This window comes from Sesamum indicum, linkage group LG11 (assembly GCF_026168435.1).
Source record: "Sesamum indicum cultivar Baizhima isolate 11 linkage group LG11, ASM2616843v1, whole genome shotgun sequence".
Taxonomy (NCBI): domain Eukaryota; kingdom Viridiplantae; phylum Streptophyta; class Magnoliopsida; order Lamiales; family Pedaliaceae; genus Sesamum; species Sesamum indicum.
Genome location: NC_142667.1, coordinates 888,326 through 911,126, shown reverse-complemented (window position 1 = coordinate 911,126; position 22,801 = coordinate 888,326). Strand labels below are relative to the sequence as shown.

The 22,801-nt window shown below is 40.2% G+C and overlaps 1 long non-coding RNA gene across 1 annotated transcript; it reads left to right on the top strand.

The window, feature by feature from the left end:
• Positions 1-4,727: 4,727 nt before the first annotated feature.
• On the top strand, positions 4,728-7,289 carry LOC148784963 (uncharacterized). Its single transcript, XR_016062899.1, has 3 exons — positions 4,728-4,779; positions 6,120-6,780; positions 6,854-7,289. It is a non-coding gene; the product is annotated as an uncharacterized LOC148784963 (long non-coding RNA).
• The last annotated feature ends 15,512 nt before the right edge of the window (positions 7,290-22,801 follow it).

Sequence of the window (22,801 nt, the reverse complement as noted above, 5' to 3'; positions counted from 1 at the left end):
TTATTTTACATCTTCTTTGCTTATAGATCAAAGTTCCAAGCACCACGGAACATGCAATCCCTCTTTTCACCTATTCTGCATTCGCTCCTCCAAGTGCATATTGCTACCAAATTATTTTTATCTCCTAATGGACAGAGGGGTTTCAGGGTTCAAGCTCCACTGGTGAGTTTAACATGATCTTTGACAATTTCTGCTGGTAAATCTTGACATCTACATTTCATATTTAGAGCATTTCAAGCATAATCAACAAACACTTCAATTTGGCATTTCAACAAACACTTAACATGCATACAAAGATATAAATGTACCTTCAAATAAAAATGCAAAACAAACCCAATAACTAACCAAAAATCTAATCTAATTTCACAAAATATGCATCACCATTAGGTCCATTACATGATTACAACTCCATTATTAAAAAATTACCTAGCAAAATAGCGACGACGAACTCTATCGGCGAAGAAGGAGAAGTCGCGGACTCGCGGTGGTGGGTCGGTCGTCGGAGTTCTGGAGTTTTTGTGGTCGGCGACTCAGCGGCAACAACGACAATAGGGAAGAAGAAGATTGGACCGTTGGAGACATGGAGGAAGAAGATTGTGGGAAAGAAGAGAAAGAACCAAGGAACCCGTCTGTGAAGAGTGAAGACAAACTGACTTATTTCTTTTATCCCGATTGGGTTCTTCGGGTAGGATGCTACAACCCGAGCCCATGCAAAAACTCGAGAAACCCGATCCGATTCATTGCTACGATTGGGTCGGGTCGGGACCCAATTAACCCGACCCGTTCGCCCACCCCTACCAACCTCCTATACAAATTTTTTTATGATTTGAAAAATTACATTTAATATCTTTAATGTTTGTTTTTGTTATAAATAAATATATCAATTGATCAAAAATTATTGAATCTATTGATATGAGAAAAAAAATTGAATAAAAAACTAATACCTTTATACATTTTCATACTTTAATTCACGTAAGAAGGTACATCTTCACCTTTATAAAGGTATTTGTTCAAAAAAGACTTCTTTGACCTACTATAGGTCTGTAAGTTATTTCGTGGTAAATATGAATTATTGTTTAATTTTTTTTGTTGATATCAGCAAATTCACGTGAATTTTACTAATAGATGAATGGATGAAAAGAAACGCTAGGGGTACTAGGTATAGTTTCTCCCACAACAGGAGATTTGCTTGTAATTACACTAAACCTCAGAGGAGAATAATATTGTTGTACCCAAAAATTGTAGGTAAGTGTTTAGGGTATTTTAGTGATGGTCAAGGTATTAAGCCTATTCCCAATGCTCAATCGATGAGTAACAACCAGGATAATGCGTGTAAAACAAGATGGAGTTAGTCCCAAGCTAGAGGGCGCTTCGATTTAGGCACTCTGACGCTCAAGTTAGTGTTCACTCATAGTATCTGGAAAGATAAGAGCAATAACTGGGGAGGCAAAAGTTATACCTGATGGTGGAGTGCCTGTATTTATAGATGGTGGTTGATTGTACTACCTTATTCGCACCCTATATCAACAATCATGATGAATCGGGTGCAATAGGCCACACATATCTGCAGTAACACTGACAGGAGTGGTCTTGGCAAACAAAAGCTACGCCCCTGCCAAAAGGTGGTCGGAATAGTGACAGAGAAGGACGACTATCCTTTTCACTGAGTATTAAGGTCTCTGACATACTTCAAGATTTAGGCAATTTACTCACGATATTATCGATAAACCCAGTCATCGCAGAGCCCTTATTGAAGATCTATATGAAGCCCTTTTTCTAGAGGTCTTCCAGCCAGGAGCTTCCAATATGCTTGAAGGTCACTTGGTACTCATAAATATCCCCAGATGAGAAGTGCCCCCACTTATCAAGGTTTGGAGCTCAAAGCTTGGTGAGTGGTGTCAGAATGACCTTTAAGTTGCTTTCACACTTAGTTGTCTCAAGAGGTCTCTCTAGACCTTGTTATTTTGCCCAAACTTTAGTTCCAGACTTGTTTTGACATCATCAAATTTTGAATTTAAAAATTTTTTACACCTTAACAAGGTGACCTCTACACGCCAATGATCACGTACATGCATCATCATTTGACGCTTCCTCTAGATTCTTACCCAATAGAAGTTGAGGCAAATTCTTCAGTTCTTGCACTAATTCGAATAACTAAATACAAAACTTTCACATTAAGGGACACTTCACTTTCTTGAGTACATTGGCCTCCTCATTCTTCTTGTGTTTTATGGATTTCATTGACCTATTAAGTGTTCTTGGGGTTTTCTATTCCTTCTTAGACTGGTTATATTTGGGCCACATGTGTCATTCAGCCCCGCCACTCTAAGGAGGAGGGGTGTCTCCCAAATCCTTAGAGTAGAAGTCCTTTTTGCGCCTAAGAGGGCTCCCTCTTTCTTTTGGAAGCAACTACTGGTTCAAGATACCCCACTTCTTAATTTCCCACCTTTTGCTTTTCTTTTCTAAACTTGGGGCTTTGATCCCTGCCCCTTGTTAGTAAAGGAAATATGGTTAGGGTTACTTCTAGCCATCACGATTACTGCTGCAGGGGGCGTTTGATAACCACCCCTCCCACACGCCTGAGCTGTTAGGTAACCGCCCAATAAGGGACGATTATAGGTTGATGTGGGTTTAACTCCCTCTCCCACATCCTTGATCAAAGTGTAACTCCCTTTTTCTTCATCCTCCTTAAAGGATCAGGATTTTTTCTTTAAAAAATCTGCAAGTATCCATTCTCTTTTTCACAACTCCTTTTACTATTTTATTTTGGGTGTCTTCTCATGGCTTCTTCAGATGAATCCATTTGCTTTGTCAATGAGACCTTCCCAGGTGATGATCTCTCAAAGACACTTCGAGAATAACTGGCCCTGGATCGTTTAGGTTCCCAAGTGGCTAGAGGCGGAGCCTGCCACAAGCGGTAGGGGCTGCTCATCATTTAATAGATGAGGAAACTGACAAAGAGGAGGTAGGGAGAACAAAGGGGAAAGCTCTTCTCCTAAGGAAGAATAGAGGGAGGTGCCCTAATAGCCAGTGGATTGGGGGTCCTCCAGTCTCAAAACCTTTGCTGTTGATCAGTTGATCAATGAAGTTCATATTCCCCCATCTTTCACTATTTATACCCCCTCCCATACTAGTGGCCCCAGTCTCCTCCTTGAATTGTTTGTGTTTCTTTTCTTCCCAATTACAGCCAGGTTTATGCTTTTCCATTCCCTTTTTTTATGCCGCTGTTGCTCGTCTTTTCCAAGTTCCCTTGAATCAGTTGGTCCCCAAATCTTTTAGGATTTTTACTAGTTTTCATATGATTTTCTGCTTTAATGGGTCCCCTGTTACTACCAACATCTTTCCCCAGTATTTTCGGCTGAAATGTGCTGAACTTGTTTTTTTATTTTTTTTTTTATTTTTATGCCCTGATGGAGGATGTTCTTCTTGCCTGCCTCCAACCCCTCAAAACATTGGAAGAACAATTTCTTTTTTGTCTTGGCCCTCAGCCCTGGATTTTCCTAGATTATCGGATAAAGGAGGCTACTCCTTCTATAAATATCGGGGCAAGGACTGTTGCCTTGTCTTCCTTCTTGAGCACTTTAAATGAGGGCTCTTATGACTGTCGATTTTTAATTGATGAAAGACTTCTAGGGTACTTTGATTTGAGTCCTTGGATGGAACCTTTGGGAGACTCTCTTGGTATTTTATATTTCTCCTTATTCTATGGATTGTGTTGGGGGGACCCCTCTTTCCAGATCTCCTTAGGGGACCCCTGCATCTAGCTAATCTAAGGGGAAACGATCTGCCTCTCCTTCTCTAGGGGTTATGCCTGGAGGTTCTTCCAAAAAAACTAGAATGAGTTCCTTGGGTACTCCCCCAATCAGCTCCACAAAGCCTTCTTCTAGATTTCCCACCCTCCTTCTTTCAAGGATGAGAGGGGTGTCCCTTAAGTCTTCTCATGCTTCCTCGAACTGCTTGCATACTCGCCAATCTTTAGAGTAGAAGAGAGGAAGGAGCTCCTCTTTGGTGGCCGAAATTATGAGAGGGCACTGATCTATGGGGATAGACATCTTCTGGCCCTTTTGTCTAGGGAGGACCTGGAGGGGATACTCTTTTCATACTTGGTTAAGGTATTTTTTCTTGATTTGATTATTTTTCTTTCTTTGGAATGCTTCTTTGATGTTTTCTTCATTGCAGATGGTCTCCGTATGTGAGGAACTCTTTTCCCGATCCCAGGAGACCCCTCCCACCCCTTAGAGTGAAGCTGAGAGGAGAAAGTTAGAGGAAAGGGTGGAACACCTGGGGTATTGAGAATGCCAAATTAAAAGGAGGCAAAGAAGGAGGCTACCTGTGACGCCCCAAAGATTATAATACATAATTGGGGGATTAATTGATAAATTTTTATGAAATTTAGTTAATTGGTAAATAAATTATGGGCCATAATTGAAATATAATAAAACTTGAACGGGTTAAATTGGAGCTCGTTATAATATTTGAGGGCAACTTATATTAATTAAGAAAATTCAGGAAGGACGTAATGAGTATTTTGAGAAAAGTTAAATTAAATAAATAAAATAATAATAATAATAATAATAATAGTATATATATGTGAATAATATATATATATACATATGAGAGAGAGAGAGAGAGAGGGAATTGAGGGTCCCACCTCCCACCGCCTCACTCTCTCTCTCTTTCTTCTTTTTGTTTTTATTGTTGTTCTTGGTACATACACACACAAATACACACAACACACACGCACAATCTGGGAAAGAAAAAAAGGAAGAAGGAACAGAGGTACGGGTTATCATTTTAATTTTTATTTAATTATATAATTATATTATTTAATTAGTCCATTTATTAAATGTTGTTTATATTGAGAGATGTATCATTTAATCGGAATATTTTACGAGTTTGGCTATTTAAAATAGTGTCAAATTAAATATCAAATCAGATATAAAAACGATATCGTTGGTTAATTAGATTATTACATTTATTAGATTTAAATATTGCTATAGCCAATTTATACAATTTCATCAGAATTATTAACCAAATACGCAATTCTATGTATTACTGTTTAATTAAATTGTATAGTAGCGGGAAATTGATAGAAAATTCATATGAATATTTCAAAAATTATATTTAATAAATGGTATGTTAATAAAGAGGAAAAACGAAGATTTGTATTTCGATAGAAATGAAATATTAAAGAATTATTAGAAATTGTACAAATGATATTCAATATTATATTTAAAAGAAATTACGATATTCTCGATATATTAATTGTGTGTGGTCTAACTCATTATCGGATACGGGGGTAAAGTGAAAAGACCGAACCACTACCTATTGGATAGATAAAAGCGTTGTAAGGTCGAGGTAAGTAATAATTAGTATTATCTATATATGCCTTCTGTATTTGTGATTTTACTGTTATATGAATTTGTGGTTCGTGCTGACATTGATTTATATGAAGTATATGAGTGATGGATGATTTGATTTGATTGACGGTATTATGTACGTGGAATGAGGAAATACGTTGAAATATTATGTTTGTTGTTTGATGTATTGTGGATATCTGAAAATGAGAATATGTTAATATATTATTTTACGTTACTAATTGCTTACAAGAATGGTGATATGTGGAAATGAGGGAGTGATGGAAATTGAATATAATTGTGGTGTGAATACCCCTTGATGTGTTGAAAAGCCTATAAGGCGAAAATATGATATGAAAGAGCTATGTACGATATGAAAGAGCTATGCGCGACATGAAAGAGCTATGTGCGATATGAAAGAGCTATGTGCGATATGAAAATGCTATGTGCGAAATGAGATTGATGAGCCGGCTGTCAAGGGGGTTCACTTAAATTTATATAACGGTGAGATTGAGTTGGCGGGAAAAACACAATATCACCTTCTGGTAAGCAAACTAGGAAAAATGGAGTTTGGTTGGTTGTCTTATTATGAGATAGCCATGTGGTGTAATAAAGCTGATTATGCTGGAATTAAATCGATTGTATTCCATTCGTGTTGCTTGTTTATCTTGTTTGGGCTGTGTTTGACATGCATATATAGATAAGGCTGGTTATTTGCTTACTGAGTGGCAGGCTCACTCCCCTGCTAACATTTTCTTTCAGGAGTAGACTTTGAGGCGTCTGACTGTTGAAGATTAGGTCTACGCATTATACTCAGGCAGGTCGGGCCAGTATGCAGTTTTCTCCTCTTTGTCAGTTAGATTATAAATCGTATTTTGTTTGTATCGTGGAGATTAACTATGGTGGATTACTTGTAATGTTTGATTTGTATATATGATGTTTTGGGTTGATTGTGTCGTTATAACGTTGGGATTACGTATGCAAATTAATTAGATGATTATGTGCGAATTTATATATATGAACGTAGGGATTACTATAAGTATGACGTTTAGGGTAGATATAGCCCTTGTAGCGAGGGGGGTGCTACACTACCAGCCGTTGCCAGCAATTGGAGAAAGATCTGAAGAGGCTGCAAAAAGAAGTTGCTGGTCATGAGGGGGTGATAAAAAAGGCAGTGGTGAAGGCTGTGTTGGATTTTCTCGATATTGAGGAAGGCCAACACTATTTGGAGGCTTACTGGACGAGCCGCCTTGGTGAGCTTAAGAAATCCACGGAGTACCAGCAAGAGGTGGCAAAAATAGCGGTTACACCCCAACTGGGGAAGAGACTTCTTTCCTTGATCTTGGGGCGGCCATGGATAATACCCCAGACCCCTTTGCTGAACCTCCAGTCCTAGTAAACGGAAGCTTCCCCCTTGGATTAGGTTATTTCTTTTTCTTCTTTTGGTTAATCTCGATTATTCTTTACCTTGAATTGACTCGTGGAGGACTTTGCAGAAGAAGACTTCGACCACCTATTGGGCGAGGTCAAGGCTGAAGTGAGGATTCCCCCCTCGAAGCAGCAATTGATCCTGTAGTGGGCGACATCCCAAGTGAAGGAGCCCTAGATCCGAAAGATGGAGGTGTTCCGTTGGCCGCTGATGTAGGACCCCCTGATGCTTCTGCAGATGCCCCCGCTCGAAGAACTAGGCTGAGAAGGAAAAGAAGACCCCGCTTGTGAGGAAGAAAAATAAAGATATAATTTGGCCCCTCTATCATTCTTGAAAATAATTTACTCTTGAATTCTGCTCTTCTTCCACCATTGAAAATGTGGGTGAAACAATTTACTTTCTTGTTTTTTTTCTTTTTTTTTTGTGGATGCTATTTTGCTCTCTCCAGACCATGTTTTAGGCCGGGGGCTTGAAATGCGATTTGCTTGAGTTCATGCTTGCTATCTATCATAAAACCTGTGCTATGTTGCTTATCTATCTTCTTATTTCTAATTGATAGAGTATCTATGCTTTGCTTGAAGGGGCATGTTATGAGGTATACTCCTTATGAGGGGCGCCCCCCATTAATGTTCGTCCTGCATCCTATGCTCTTAGAGATAAAGTTAGTTTTCATGTTATATCGCGAAATATATGTAAGTAAAAGATGAGTGAAAGGCGTATGAGGGCTTTGAAGTGGGATGTAGGGTCCCCTTGATAATCTTCTATGTTTCTTAGCAGGACTTACTCCTATATTATTTTACGTCTCGCTTTATTATGCAAAATCGGAAAAATCATACCTTTAGGGGGTTCCCCCAACTTAGGGAGGAAACCAACATAGGAGACTTTTCTAATGACAAGAGATGTCCTTCAGGAGGACTTCAAACTTCGTGAAGAGGACGTCCTTTAGGAGGACCTTATTCTTTGAGGAAGACGTCCTTCAGGAGGACTTATTCTTTGAGAAAGACTTCTTTCAGAAGGACTTATGTAGTGGGGGGAGGGGCGTCCTCCATCACGTGTAATATTTCTTCAGATTGTGTATGTTCCGAGGACATGGTAGGGGGCATCCCTCTAGATCTTCTAATTCATAAGCTTCTCGCCCAATTAGTCCTTTGACTTTGTAGAGTCCTTCCCAAATGGGGTCTAATTTTTCCACCGGCTTTAAGGTATCCACCCTTGGCAGTACCATATCTCTGACTTGGAAACTTCGTAATTTAACTCTTCTATTATGAGCATTAATTATGGTGTTTTTGTACCTTTATATGCAAATGAAAGTTTTTTCTCTTAATTCTTCAATGAGATCCAAGTTTTCTTTTAAAAGCTCCGTATTACATTATTAAAAAAAGTGCAGGACTCTGTGAGAGGGTATCCCCAAGTCCACGAGAATGATGGCATCAGTCCCATATGTAGCATCCCCTTCGCTACGAGGGCTATATCTACCCTAAACGTCATACTTATAGTAATCCCTGTGTTTATATATAAATGCACATAATTAGTTTGCATACGTAATCCCAACACATCATAATAGTTATTATCAACCCACAATATTATATATATATATATATACATATCAAACACCACAAGGTGATTCATCACAAGTAATCCGTACACTTATATTCTCTTTGTACAGACAAAATGTGTTTTGTACTCTAACTGACAAAGAGGAGAAAACTGCATACTGGCCCGACCTGCCTGAGTATAACGTGTAGACCTAGCGTTTTAATAGTCAGACATCTCAAACTCTACTCTTGAAATAAAACGTCAGCAGAGGGATGAGCCTGCCACTCAATAAGTAAATAACCAGCTCTATCTATATATGCATATCAAACACAGCCCAAACAAGAGGAACAAGCAACACGCATGGAATACAGTCAATTTAATTCCAACATAATCAGCTTTATTACACCACGTAGTTATCACGCAATAAGACAATCAATTAAACTTCCTCTTTTTCCTAGTTTGCTTACCAGAAGGTGATATTGTGTTTTTCCTGCCAACTCATTCTCACCATTATTAAATTCAAGTGAACCCCCTTGACAGCCGGCTCATCAATCTCATTTCGCACATAGCATTTTCTTTTCGCACATAGCTGTTTCATTTCGCACATAGTATTTTCTTTTCGCACATAGCACTTTCTTTTCGCCTTATAGGCTTTTCAGCACATCAAGGGGTATTCACACCACAATTATATTCAATTTCCACCACTCCCTCATTTCCACATATCACAATTCTTGTAAGCAACTAGTAACGTAAAACAATGTATCAATATATTCTCATTCCAGACATCCACAACACGTCAAACAACAAACATAGTATTTCAACGTATTTCCTCATTCTACATACACAATATCGTCAATCAAATCAAATCATCCATCACTCATATATTTTCAGATAAACCAACGTCAGCATGAACCACAAATTCATATAATATTAATACCACAAATAAAGAGGACATATATAGATAATACCAATTATTTACTTACCTCAACCTCACAACGTTTTTTTCTACTCAATCGCTAATTGTCAGTCCTTTGACCTCACCCCCGTATCCTATAATGAGTTATTGAATCACATACAGTTAATATATCGAAAATATCGTAACTTCTTTTAAATATAATATTAAATATCATTCGTACAATTTCTAATAATTTTTTAATATTTCATTTCTATCAAAGTACAAATCGTCGTTTTTCCTCTTTAGTAACATACAATTTATTAAATATAATTCTCGGAATATTTCTATAAATTTTCTATCAATTTCTCGCTATTATACTCTTTAATTGAACAATAATACATATTATTGTGTATTTGGTTAACAATTCTAATGAAATTGTATAAATTGGCTATAGCAATATTTAAATCTAATAAATTTAATAATCTAATTGACCAATGATATCTTTTTTATATCCAATTTGATATTTAATTTGACACTATTTTAAATAGCCAAACTCGTAAAATACTCCGATTAAATAGTGCATCACTTAGTATAAACAACATTTAGTAAATGGACTAATTAAATAATATAATTATATAAATTAATAAAATTATAATTATAATTTCATACCTCCGTTTTCTCGTTCGGCCGAAGGAAGAAATTGCAATTTAGAATGTGTGTTGTGTGTGTAATTGTGCATGTGTGTGTGAATGTATGTGTACAATCAACAAATTGAAAGAAAAGAAAGAGAGAGTGAGGCGGTGGGTTGGTGGCCCCCACCTCCCACTATCAACTCTCTCTCTCCTGCTATATGTATATATATACATATTATTATTTTATTTATTTAATTAAATTTTTCTTAAAATACCATTTACGTTCTTCCTAATTTTCTTAATTAATAGAAATTGTCCCAAAATATTATAACGAACTCCAATTTATTCATTCAAGTGTTATTATATTCCAATTTTGGCCCATAATTTATTTACCAATTAACTAAGTTTCATAAAAATTTATCAATTGATCCCCCAATTATATATTATAATTTTTGGAGCGTCACACCATAAACCAAAGTGAAGGGGTTTTCCCCTGTAGATTCTTGGGGGGTTGTTCTATAAGTCATAAAACACTGATCAACTCTTTCGTCTAGTTCCCGCCAACGCGCTCTAATATCCTTTTAATCCCTTGTACTAAGATACGGTTGGTAACCTCAACCTGCCCATTGGATTGAGGGTGTGCTATTGATGTGAATCTCTGCTTGATATGTAACCTTTTGCACCATTCTAGTATTTTTCAACCTTAAAACTGTTTGGCATTATCTGAGATTATTTCTCAGGGTAGCCCGAAGCGGCAGACAATATTCTTCCATATAAACTTTATTAGTTCTCTTTTAATAATGCGAGCGAGTTGCTCTACTTCCACCCATTTAGTAAAGTAGAAAATAGCTACTAGAAGAAACTTCCTCTGGTCGGGAGCTAGGGGAAAAGGTCCCACGATGTCCATGCCCCATTGTGCGAAAGGGCAAGGTGATAACATGCTGATGAGAGGTTCTACTTGTTGATTGATAAGAGAAGAATACTTCTGACATTTTTCACACTTATCTACTAATTGTTGTCCATCTTGCTTCATAGTGAACCAAAAGTATCCAGCCCGTAGAGCTTTGTAGCGAGTGTCCATATTCTAGCGTGCACCCGTCAACAACCACTATGTATTTCTTTAAGGACATGCATCCCTTCTAGCTGGGACAAACACTGGAGCAAAGGGTGCGTGAAGGATTTCTTATAGACTGATGTATACGGTCCAAAAAGACTTGGCCTAAAAGGGGTTTATGGAGTCAAAGACCTCTTAAGCATAGTCAATCAGTCCAAGACGAGGGTAGCTTATTAGGAGGACCATGGACCTAACCTAAGAGGGAGGCATAGTAAAACATTTTCCAAACCCTAGGCTCATACTCAGGGCCCAACTAGGACAACCCAGGAGAAGTGAGATGCCCCCAAAACCCAGGACTCCTAAACCTAGAGGGATTCCCCGCAAAATAGGAGTTCTCACATACAAGGGTCCTCCCCCAAGCAAAGACATTTTGTTGTGAGGTGATCAAATTAGGCCTTATCTACACGTATTTTGACCCCTTTTTTCGAGAATAAAGGTGGAGTGTAGAGTCCCAGCAGAAGAGGACGTTCTCCTTTATATATACAAGTTCAGTCCCTCAATAGGGACACCTTCTAGGATCTGAAAAAATCACTCTCTATTCTTGCTTCAGAATTCAGATCGCATTCTGATCACAATTTCTTCTACGAATTTCTTAATCATATCTCAATTTTCTCATCACTTTATTTTTGTGATTATTTATTCCTAGATTCAAAACTAACTTAGGCATCGGAGTGCTAATGTGTTGTTTTGTAGCTCTCATTTTTCAAGTTCTTTTATTTGACTAACCCAAGTGCATCGCTCAAATCCAAGTTTGTTGGATCCATGCTAAAATCGCACACACAAGTGGCACCATTTTTGGGAAGCTTGAGTTAAAGATGTGAGTTACCAAGAAAACCTCTAGCAATCCCACAAACAAACAAAAGGTTGTGAAGGCACTTGGCAGCAATCAGGTTTTGCAGGTCGTTGCAGGAACTTCTCTAACCCTGATTAATGGAGGATCTACCCCAGCACTCCTTGCACCAATGCCACCCCCCAGATCAGTGGATCCTGTGGTCGACCCCCCAAGACAAAGTACCTCTTTGGATACCACTTTCCAGGAGTTATTTCTCTAGCCTTGTTACATGCAACAGTAGGTAGTCACGCTAGCCATTCGGGAGCAGATGGCAGTGCTTGTTCCTGCCCGCACAACTCCCGTGTTAGAAATAGGCGTTCCTGAAGAAGGAGTTGAAGGAGGTATAGCTGAAGGAGACGCCCCATATCTAGGCCCCAAATGGTTGAAAAAAAAGGGCCCGCTCTAGCAGCCCCTTAGGAGGTCCACTGACAATGGCTAGCAGAATTAGAATGCATGCAGAAGGGTCTCCAAGACGTCCAATACCAGATTGTAGGGCCCCCCAAAGACGAGCAACAAGGTGTCCCCTTCACGGATGCTGTGGTGGCTGACAAACTTCCAGCAAATTGCGGCACCTCGGCTATTGCTGAATATGATGGGACGACTGATCCTCAAGAGCATCTCTCACGTTTTAAGAATGTAGCTCCTTTACATAGATACACAGACAGAATCAAATATCGTGTCTTTTGCACCAATTCGCTAGTAGTCGGAAGCTTAGAAAGATGGAGCTCAGTGTTTTTGCCATAGCCCAAAAAGACAATAAACCTTTGAAGGAGTACTTGCAGAGATTTAATCCTGCTGTATTGGAGGTGCCCTCTGCCACTCAAGAAGTGAAGGCTAATGCTTTCTCACAAGGACTTTTGGATGGGGACTTCTTTAAGTCCAGGGCCAAGAAACCTGTCTCCAAGTTCGACGCCCTTTTAGCTTGTGCTGCAATAAGTATTAACATGAAGGACGCCCAAGCTGCTAGAAAGGAGAGTCTTGGAGAAAAAAGGAAAGAAACGAAGGAGGAAGCCCCCTCCAAGAAGCCACCCTTCCAAAGGGTGAATGTAGTATAGACCCATTGACGGTTCTTATCACTCAAGCCCCTTCTGTCGGTAGAAGGAAAAAGCCTACTAGCTCGTCCTAAATCATGGAAAAATGGCCCCTAATGCCCTAAGTCCGAGAAATTCTGTCATTTTCACAAAGATTATGGCCATACCACTAAAGAGTGTCGGCATCTGAAAAATGAGATCAAAAGACTTATCCAAAATCGATATTTGCAGGGGTACGTTTTTGGGAGAAAGCTTGAGGAACAGGGCCATATGAAAGCAGGAGACAAACAAAGCAAAAGAGGCAAAGGTTTCTAGCCCTGGATCTGTCGCAAGAGAAGGAGACAAAAAATGCATTTGGGGGGAGGGATGAGGCTAATGAACCCTCCCCTCTCCAGTGAAGGAGTTATATGAATGATTGCAGGAGGCTCATGTGGAGGCAACTCCCATCATGCTAGAAAAACTCAAGTAAAGGAGGCGCACGACAAAACTGTAAAAGAAATGTGGGATGTTGGGGCAATGGAGGATACCACCCTCATCTAGTTCGGGAGAGCAGAATGGTCAGATCCTAAAAATTCTCATAATGATGGTCTAGTCATCATGGTAGTATTGGCAAATTATGAAGTAGGGTGCATCTTCATAGATTCGGAAAATTCTGCGGACATATTATTCGGGAAGGTGTATGATCAGATGTAGTTAGGGGACACCCCCCTAGAAAAGGTGAATACTTCCCTCTACGGTTTTGCTGGAGAAGTAGTTCACCTTCGGGCCATGGTTTCACTTCAATTAACTCTAGGTACTGGAACTACTCAAAAGACTTGCTTGTTAAAAGTTTTAGTGGTGGATACACCCTCAGCGTACAACATCATGTTAGGGAAACCCACCCTCAACACTTTCCAAGTAGTTTCATATGAAGATCAAGTTCCCTACATCTGGTGGCGTAGGAGAAGTACAAGGAGGCCCCCTCTAATCTAGCAAATGTTACGTGGAAGCTGTACGCAAAGGGTAGAAAAATTACAAGGATGAAACGCTTAAGGAGGTAACCCCTAGCGAGGGAAGGAGGCTGTGGAAAATAAGGAAACTGAGGGGGCGTCCCCCAAGTTTCGGCCAGCTGAAGAAATAATGAATGTGGAACTCGTACCCGAAGAACTGGAGAAAATTACACGAATTAGTTCCCAGATGGAAGATGCAGTACGTAAAAAGTAATTCAATATTTACGTCGCAATGTGGACATCTTTGCATAGACCCCTCAAGACTTAGAAGGGATCGACCCTAATGTCATTACCCATCACCTCAATATAGATCCCATCATCAAGTCAGTGAAATAAAAAAAAAAAGGACACTTCGGGCCTGAAAAAGATAAGATAATCCAAGCTGAAGTTAACAAATTATTGGCAATAGGACACATCGAATAAATACAATATCCTAAATGGCTATCCAATGTAGTATTAGTACCCAAGCTTGGAGGAAAATGGAGGATGTGTATTGACTTCAGGGATCTCAACAAGGCGTGTCCCAAGGATTTTTATCATTTATCGTGAATTGATTAACTAGTGGATTCCACATCAGGATGTGGATTGCTAAGCATGATGGACGCATCTCAACGATATCGTCAAATAATGATGACTCCGAAAGATCGTAAAAGAGTCAGTTTCATCACTTTCACTAGAACATTCTATTATGCGGCCATGCCATTTTCGCCTAATGAATGCAGGAGCCATCTACCAACATTTGGTAGATAAAATATTTTGTTCACATATTGGAAGGAATGTCTAGGTATACGTGGATGATATGCTAGTAAAAAGCAAGGAGCCTAAGGACCATGTTGTAGATTTAGAGGAAACATTTTCTATTATGAGGAACTATCGATTAAAGCTCAATCCTAGAAAATAACCAATTAAAGTAAAAGAGGGACGTTTCCTGGGGTTTATGGTCGCCTGAAGAGGAATCGAGGCCAACCCCCTCAAGGTTAAAGCCATTCTGGACATGAAGACACCTTACAACGTTAATGAAGTACAAAGACTGAGTGGGAGGGTGGCAGCACTCAACGGTTTTATCTCTAAGTAGGTGGAGTAAAGTTTGCCCTTTTTTAAAGTGTTGCGGAAGGCGAAAAATTTTGAATGGGACATTGCCTATCAACGAGCGTTTGAAGAACTTAAGCGATATTTAGTAGGGGTCCCCTTATTGGTAAAACCGTCCCCCGGAGATACCCTCTATGTATACTTATCGGTTACTGCCAAGCTATTAGCTCCTTCTTGATTCATGAGGATGATAGAAAACAAATGCCAATTTACTATGTCAACAAAGTACTTAATGGAGCAAAAGGACGATACACTTCTATTGAGAAAATGGCCATTGCACTTGTTATTAAAGCATTGCGTCCCTGCTTTCTATCACATCCTATTAGAATAAAGACAAACCTGCCTTTGAAGTAAACTCTAGGCAAACCCAATACATCAGAACGATTAGTGAAATGGGCAGTAGAGTTAAGTAAATATGACATCTCATACTTGCTCCAGACAACCATCAAGGTTCTAGCGTTAGCCGATTTTGTCTTTGAGACAATGGGGGCGTCTAAAGAAGCCACCCCCAAGCCGAAAAATGGCTATTACATGTAGATGGATCATCCACAATTCAAGGCAGCGGCACAGGAATAGTCGTCACTTCACCCCAAAGAGAAGATTTAGAATGGGCAAGTGGAGGTCACTAATTGGATCCTAGTGCAAGGAATCAAAAAAAGACTAGAATGAGTTGCTGGAAACTGGACGAAAGAACTAACCAGTGTCTTATGAGTATACTGAATAACCCCTTGAGGTTCTTCAGGAGAGAGTCTTTTCACAATGGTTTATGGAACTAAGGCGACCATTCCTGCAGAATTGGGGGTACCCTGTCACAGAATTTTACACTTTTCTAAAGAAAATAATACGAAGTTGGTAAAAAAACCCTGGATTTTATAGATAATTTGAGAGAGAAATCTTTCGTTCGCATTCAAAGATACAAGAACACTATGATTAATGCAAATAATAGAAGAGTAAAAATACAAAACTTTTAGGTCAGAGATCTAGTATTAAGAAGTGTGGATACTTTGAAACCAGTGGAAAAACTAGTCGCCACTTGGGAAGGATCCTATAAAGTTACAGGGATAATAGGACGAGGAGCATACGAGTTAGAAGATCCTGAGGGACGCTCACTATCACGTCCTTGGAACATACACAACCTCAAGAAATACTATACATGAAGGAGGGTATCTCCTTCGTAGCCAATAAGTCTTCCTAAAGACATCCTCTAATAAGTCTTCTTGAAGGACTCTCTCTAAAAAAATCCCCCTAAAGGACTCCCCCTAAATAAATCCTCTTGAGAGACATCCGCCCAATCAGTTTTCTTGAAGAAGGATGAGTTTTTCTTATGTTGGGGGCATCCCCGTAACAAAAGGTATGGTTTCCTACTTTGTGTGCGTAATAAGGCGAGGCATAAATTGAACATAGGAGTAAGCCCTGTTAAAAATCAAACAGGCATCCAATTGTAAAGGAAGCGTTGCTTCCTACTACTAAGCCCTCATGCACCTTTTATTTGTTTTTATGCACATCTCATATATACATATATAGCTTATGGTAAAAAGTGGGAAAATAATTTTTGTTTCAAGAACAGGGAATGCAAGAAAAATGTTGAGGGGGATACCCCCCCCCCCCCTCGAAGTGGACATCCCTCATAACAAGTCATTCTCAAACAGGATGTTGATACTCCACCTAGTAGGAGAAAACATGAAGTACGCATCCAAATAAGCATAAAGCAAAAAGGAACTCATCCTATCCCATCATGTCATAAGGCTTGTCCTAAAACATGGCCGGGCCGAAAGAGTCGTCCAAGAAAAAAAATTCAATTGTTTCATCCTCATTTCAAATGGGGGAAAGGAGCACAACAGAAAAAGTAAAATTGTTTTCAAGGCAACAAGGGAGGGGAAAATCAAGCTACATCATCATTTTTCTCCTCACAAGCGAGGTCTTCCTTTTCTTGCTCAGTCTGGCTGCTAGGAGCATTCATAGAAGTGGTGGGCAGTTCAACATCAGCAACCAAAAGGGCATCTCCTTCCTTCGACTCGGGGGCGCTTTCACCATGGATGTGCCCTATTATAGAGTCAATTGTTGCTTTGATGAGGGGACTCCTTACCTCTGCTTCCACCTCCCCTAACAAACGATCTAAGTCTCCTTCTACAAAATCAAAATTTTGCAGAATCAACATAAAATGGGAATGAAGCATAATTAAAGGATGAAGGAAGAAATAAACCTGAATCAATGGAGGGGCTCCCATTTTTGGGAATTGGAGGCTCAACATAAGGATCCAGTGCATTATATAGAGCGGTTGCAAGGTTGAGGAAAGTGGGCTTTTCTCTTGAAGGAGGATAACCTTGAGCCTGGAATTGCTCCTTGCAATCCAGGAAGCCGTGTTCAAAATAAAGCCCAACTATTTTGGCTACCTCCTCCTGATAACCTTGGGACTTTTTGAATTCCTTGAGGCGGCTTTCCCAGTAGGCTTCCAAGTAATTCTAGCCTTCTTTTGAATCAGGAAAGTCCAGCATTGCTTTCTCTACCGCTTTCTTAACGGTCCACTCGTGACCAACAATTTACTTTTGCAACGTTTTTAGGTCCCTCTCCAACTGCAGACAATGGCTTGTAGCTTCTTTTCTTGCCTCTATTAGCTTAGCATTTTCACTTCCTAGGCGCTCCACCTTATCCTCCAACTTTTGTCTTTGGGCATCGGTTGAAGGGATGGGTGGAGCCCCATGGAACTTGGAGAAAGTTCCTCGCATATGGAAGCCGCCTATAGAAAAAATACAAAACATCAGAATAACACCCTGAGGAGAGAAAAATGCAACAAGGGGGAAATACCTTGAACAAACATGAAGCCGTTGTCCCCTCAAGTTCTTCCCGAGGGAGGGGTCCCAGAAGATGTTTATCACCGTAGGAAAAGACCCCCCCCCCCCCCTTCTAAGATTAGCCACTAGAGGGTACTTCCCCCTCTCTTGATCCAGAGACTGGCGATTGTGAAGATAGTTTGAAGAAATAAGCGAGGACTTGAGAGGAGTATCCCTCTCGTCTTTGAGGGGAGGAGGAGGGAGAGGCCCAGGGGACGGACGAGAAGAAGGAGCCCCTAAAGAACCAGTATGAAACTTCTTTGTGGAACAACCAACAAGAAATTCTGGGGAGAAGGAGGAAGTAGGTCGCTTGCCCTTCGACTTGCTAGAAGAAGGAGCCCCCTTTAAAGATTTGGGAGTAAGGGTCTCCCAGCACGACCCCCCCAAGAAGTGATCACGCATAAGCTTGCTGAGCATGATGTTTTCTATCAGGAAATCAAAAGAGGAAAGTTATGATCCAAAGATACACAAGAAAAAAAGCATAACAGCAAAAAGAAAACAAAGAGATACATAAGGAATCTTCCAAGGCTTCTGTTTAAGGGGCTCGACCAAAATGGCCCAACAGTCTTTCATTAAGAAGAGACCAACAGTCATAAGGGGTCTCATTCAATATGGCCAACAGAGAGGATAAAGCAACTGTTCTCGCCCCACATGCACATGAGGTAGCGTTTGTTGAACCCATTGATTAAGGAAGGACCAAGCATGGAGGGGCGGGGAGGACATAAAAATAGCATTTTTCCAGTACTTTGGGGGAATTGGAGTCGACAAGAAGGATACCCCCTTGCGAGGTACAAAATAGAAAACACCCATCTCAACCTACCTGAGGCGGTAACACTTAGCAAAAATATGAGTCGTTAAAGTGGATCCATGAAACTGGAAAACCATAAAAAGCACTAGCCAAGACTCTAAAAGAACTGGGGACTAACTGGTCAAAGGAACCTGAAAGAGACGAGACACTTCAGAATAACAAAGAGGGATGGAAAAACAGGGCTAGCCCTTCTTGAAGCAATTTGAGGGAGGATGAGACGGACGACTCGTGGGGGAGGGAGGATAAATAATAAAAGAGGACGGAATATGGAACTCTTGAAGCAACTGATCTATGGAAGAAGTTTTCAAAGTAGAGGACCCTTAGTCTATCGGTGATTGAAGCACCCTCTCCAACTCCACCTCTTTGGGGGATCTATTCTCCTCCTACCTAGGAGAAGTCCTAGACATCCTCTCTTCCCCAAGAGAAGACTAAGGCCCCTTCTCTTTCTCATGAGAAGACCCAACCCCTTCTCTTCCTCAGGAGAAGACCCATCTTCCTCATTCCCCCTGCCTCCTCCTGTTTGAATTCCTCATCTATTAACCTCCAGGTAGCAGCCGCAAGCTCCTCCTCCGTCCACCAGTAATTGAGGCAAAACAGGGCTAGCCCTTCTTGAAGTGGCTACGGAAGGATCATCGCTTAGAATAGTTTTCTTGATGAAACAGACGGATTTGTTGGAAGAAGACATGGAAAAAGACAAGTTTGGATGATGATGAAGAAAGGTTAAAGATGCTTACTGAATATGGAAATGGAAAACCCTCGTTCTTCAAAAAAGAAATTTGTGGAGGGGAGATGAAGGGCGAAGACAGGTTACACCCTGGTTAAGATCGTAGGGGAAGGGAGTTAAACCCACATTTTAACCACCTTTGGTTAGGCGGTTACTAGGTGCGTGGGTGGGGTAGTTACCAAAATACCATCCCCCATGCAACAGATAATTATGGCCATCATATCAACTGACAAAAAGTGAAGATCCGCTTCCCTAAGTTGCAGAAAGTCGCAGAGGCAAATATGCAGCAAAAAATTCAAAAGGGGATTACCCTTTTTGGTGTAACAAAGGCTCCTACTCTAAGAAGTTGGAGGGACCCTTCCTCCTTAGAGTGAGGGGACTGAATGATGTATACGGCCCAAAAAGATTTGGTAAAAGAGGTTTATAGAGTCTAAGACCTCTTAAGTATAGCCCATTAGCCCAAGAAGAGGATAACCTATTAGGAGGACCATGGACCTGACCCAAGAGGGTGGCCTGGTAAAACAACTTTCCAAACCACAGGCTCACACTTAGGGCCCAACTAGGACAGTCCAGGAGAAGGGTGGCGCCCTAAGACCCCGGACTCTTAAACCTAGAGGGACTCCCCATAGAATAGGAGTCATCACATGCAAAGAGTCCTGCCCAAGCAAAGATATGTTGCTGTGAGGTGGTCAGTTGGAGATAAGATCAAATCAGGCCTTATCTACATGTATTTTGACTCTTTTTTGTAAGAATTAGGGTAGTGTGCAGAGTCCCAGCAGAAGAGGACTCCCCCTTTATATATACAGGTTTGATTCCCTCAATGGGGACACCTTTTAGGATATGAAAAATTCACTCTTTATTCTTGCTTTAGCATTTGAATCACACTCTAATCAAAATTTCTTAATCATATCTCAATTTCTCATAACAATTTAGTTTTGTGATTATTTATTCCTCAATTCGAAACTAACTTAGGAATCGGAGTGTTAAAGTGTTATTTTGCAGATCTTGTTTTTCAAGTTCTTTTATTTGACTGGCCTAAGTGCATCGCCTAAATCCAAGCTTGTTGAATCTGTGGTAAAACCACACGCATCATAGAGGTCCCCTTTTGCAGTAGAAAACGAGTGGTTCGAACCTTGAGCCTGGTTGCATCCCACCTATTGTTAGGTAGGTGTTCCTCTTCCAACCATCAGCTCACAGGTCATCTCTAATCTTCTATAGGAGATATCGCTAGAATACTTAAAGGAGCCATCGGTTTGCAGAGGTGTTGTATAGTAATGTGCCTGGTTCTGCAATCCTCTAAATCACTAGCAAGCTTTAGGCAGTTTGCTTTAATGTTTTATTTTCTGGGGATTTGAACAAGCTGGAAGCTTTTAAATCCTGTTTTTCAGTTTCACTAGCTGTTGCAAGTACTGTATCATATTTTCTTCTTTGGCTTCATACGTGCCTTCCACCTATTTGACTATCAGTTGAGAATCTGAGTAAGTCACAAGGTGTTCGGCTCTTGCTTCGTGAGCCATTTTCATGCCTATCATCAGTGCCTCATATTCAACTTCATTGTTAGAGGCTTTGAATTCGAATTTGACAATAAATTCTAAATCCTCCTCAAGAGGTGAAGTGATGATATGCCCGTACCACTACCTTGGATTGTAGATGATCCATCTACATGAAGTAACCACTTTTTGACTTTGGAGGTATCCTCTATGGATGTTCCTGCCGTTTCGGAGATGAAATCGGCTAGATCTTGGACTTTGATGGTTGTTCGAGGCAGGTATGAAATGTCGTACTCACTTAAATCATAGCCCACTTCACTAAGCGTCCAGAAGTATCTGGTTTGCCCAAAATTTGTTTCAATGGTAAGCTTGTCTTCGCTCCAATAGGATGTGAAAGGAAATAGAAGCACAATCCCCTAGCTATAATTACTAACGCGAGAGCCATTTTTTTTATAGGAGTATAGTGTCCTTCCGCACTATTAAGTACCTTACTAACATAATATATTGGCATTTTCTTTTCTTCATTTTCGCGAATGAGAATGGAGCTGACAGCTTGAAGAGTGGCTGAGAGATATAGATAGAGGGTGTCTCTTGGGGATAGTTTCACCAATAGGGGGGTCCCCGTTAAATACATTTTGAATTCTTCAAAGGCTTGTTGGCATGTGGTGTCCCACTCAAATATTTTCGCCTTTCTCAACACTTTGAAGAAAAGGCGAACTCTTTTTATATGCTTTGTAGATAAAGACTAAGTGCGACTATCCTCCCAGCCAGTTTCTGTACTTCATTAATGTTAGTTGGTGCTTTCATGTCTAAGATGACTTTAATCTTGAGGGAGTTGGCTTCAATTCTTCGGTTACAATGAACTCGAGGAAATGTCCTCCCCATACTCCAAACTCACACTTCCCTAGATTGAGTTTCAATCAATAGTTCCTCAAAATAAAAAATATTTCTTCTAGGTTCATGATGTGATCTGTAGCTTCCTTACTTTTATCTAACATGTCATCCACATAAGTTTCGACATTCCAACCTATCCGTGGATGGAATATTTTGTCCCCCAAATGCTGGTATGTGGTTCCTATATTTTTCAGGCTGAATGGCATGGATACATAACATAATGTGCCAACAGAAGTGATGAAATTGACTCTCTTACAATATTCAGGAGCCAAAATAATTTGGTGGTAACCCTGTGAAGCATCAATCATGCTTAGTAACTCGCATCCGAATGTAGAGTCGACTAGTTGATTTGGGGTAAAGGATAAAAATCCTTGAGACAAATCTTATTGAGGTCCCTGAAACTAATGCACATTTTCCACTTTCCTCCAGACATGGTTACCAGGACCATATTGGATAGCCACTTAGGGAACTGAATCTCCTTGATGTGTCCTACCGCTATTAATTTATTGACTTCAGCTTGGATTATCTTATCTTTCTCAGGCCCAAAATATCTTTTCTTTTATTTTATCGATTTTGATATTGGGATCTATATTAAGGTGATGAGTGATAACTTTTGGATCAATACTTCAAAATCTTGGGGGTCCATTCGAAGATGTCTGTGTTGTGGCGTAGATAGTGAATTACTTCTTCTTGCAACGGATCTTCCATTTGTGAACCAATTCAAGTGATTTTTTGTGGGTCTCCTAGTACGAGTTCAATGTTTAAAAATTCTTCAGCTGGTTGAACTTTGGCGGGCGCCCCCGCACCTCACTTAGGTTCCTCCACCAACTCAGTGTTTTTCCCTCGCTTGTTTGGGGGTGCATCCTTAAATGCCTCGTCTTTGTTTCTCTTTTTCCTTTTGCATACAATCTCCATATAGCATTGCATGATTGGAGGAGGTCCCCTTGCACTTCTCCCATGCCACCAGGTGCAGGGAATCTTCATATGATAAGTAGAGATTACGGCTTGGAAAGCGTTGAGGGTAAGTCTCCCAAGATAACATTATAGGCTGAGGGTACATCCACCACTAGGAACTTTAGTAGATAGGGTTTTTGGGTAGATCCAGCTCCTAGGGTCAAGGGAAGTGAAATCATGCCTCGAGGATGAACTA